The sequence below is a fragment of the Triticum dicoccoides genome, chromosome 2B, assembly GCF_002162155.2.
Source record: "Triticum dicoccoides isolate Atlit2015 ecotype Zavitan chromosome 2B, WEW_v2.0, whole genome shotgun sequence".
In the NCBI taxonomy this organism is placed as follows: Eukaryota; Viridiplantae; Streptophyta; class Magnoliopsida; order Poales; family Poaceae; genus Triticum; species Triticum dicoccoides.
The window spans coordinates 819,188,154-819,190,178 of record NC_041383.1 but is presented as its reverse complement, the minus strand read 5'-3'; positions in this window follow the sequence as shown (position 1 = coordinate 819,190,178).

The following is a 2,025-nucleotide window of genomic DNA, read 5'->3' as shown; positions in this document are numbered from 1 at the left end:
CGTCGTCGCCCGTCCCGTCGCCACGGCCGCCCCGCCCCGTCATCGCCGCCCCGTCCCGTCGCCCCGTCGTCGCCGCCCCGTCCCGTCGCCTCGTCGTCGCCGCCCCGGTGTCGCCTCGCCGGTGAGCTCGCCCCGGCCGCCATGTCCACACACACACTACACACACACACACACACTACACACACACACATTAGTTTGTTTGTTATAAATTTTTCTGTTTTTTAGTTATAGAAGTGTTAGAAATTATTCTGTTTTTTAGTTATATAAATATTAGAAATGTTAGTTATATAGAATTGTTATAAATGTTTTCTATTTTTTAGTTATAGAAATATTTATAGAAATGTTAGCAATTTTTCTGTTTTTTAGTTATATAAATATTAGAATTGTTATGGAAATGTTAGTTATATAATTAGGAAATTTTAGAATTAGTTTTAGTTAGATGAATTAGATTAATGTCAAATTGTTAGAATTTGCATATATATAGAATTTTAATTATCACAATCCAATCATTTAAAAAATGTTACTTTTTGCGGGCATATAGTATTTGTTCTCGACGATATGCCTGGCCCGCATCCTCGCCGTCGACCCGTTCGCGACGACATCCTGCTTCAGGGGACCCATGTCCGGGAATGGGCTCCGCCGGGCTGGCACTGGGAGGTGCTACCTGGAGGGGCGCGCCGCTTGGTGAGGAACCCGACCTCGGGTCCTGTCGTCGACCCTGATCTTCTTTGGTGGCGTTTGCGTGGGCCACATTCGGTGCAGAGGTAGCCGGCCCCGCCGGAGGTGGTGCTTCGCCTTGTCAGGGAGGAAGATGAGCACGTCCATCGCTACATGGCTGCTATGGACGACGTCAGGTTCTCCACTACTTGGCGGGTTCTTTGGGCAGATGACCGGAGATATGATCCTGTGATGATTCCTTCTCTTTGGTGTGCACCACCCGCGCCCCAGGAACTGATGAAGTCATGTACCTAGGGTAGGGTCATGTACCTATCCCAGGTACCCTCCCCAAGGACATCTACAGAAGAGACCGTCTCCCAGTCTACCAAGAGAGATTCCACTCGACGGACTGGAAGACACTCGACGAACTTGAAGACACTCGACCATGAAGATTCACTCGACCACCAGGAGTTCGGGATCTACTCTGTGTACAAACGGTCTGTAATTAAGTAGTCTTTATGGTCATGATGACGCTTTATGTAAGGCGTTACCAGTAATGCCAGGCCTTAATGTACTTTAACCCTCCGCTACATGGGCAGGCTGGGGTCTTGGCATCCTCTATATAAGCCACCCCTCTCCACTGGCAGAAGGGTTCGCACCCCTGTAACTCTTACGCATATAATCCAGTCGACCGCCTCCGGGCTCCGAGACGTAGGGCTGTTACTTCCTCTGAGAAGGGCCCGAACTCGTAAATCTCTTGCGCACACAACTACTCCATAGCTAGGATCTTGCCTCTCCATACCTACCCCATATTCTACTGTCAGACGTAGTACCACGACAGTTGTCTGAGCGACTTATTGGAGAAGTTGCATTCTTTCCGATTCCCATCATCATGGTTTCAGGTGGAGTTTTGGTTGAGGGCCGCGAGATCCGTCTCGGTGCACTCACATTCGTCGCCGACGACTCTGCCTGGCTGCAGGAGGCTCCGCTCGACGTGGATGCGCTCCCGGTCCGCGGAGCTACCCACTTTCGAGCATGCGTCCGCGGCATCCTTCTGCGGCAACCGTCGACCCAGTATCGGCCGGTTTTCGTGTCATCCTCCCTCCCCGCTTCCCATCGGCGTAAGCGCTCCGGTCGGTCGAGGCTTCAGCGGTGGGTGAGACACGCGGTGGCTCGCCAGTCGACCATCGCCCAAGTCGTGGAAATCGAGCCCGACGAATCTCTCTATGGCTTGTTCGATCTGTCGACTGGCTCCGCAGAGACTGCATCCGAGTGCGACAGGAGTGATCCAGCGGCGGAGGTCCTGATGGTCAATGGACCGCACGTTCCCCCCGGCTTTCCTGGCGCCGAGGGAGGCAACGGCGGAGG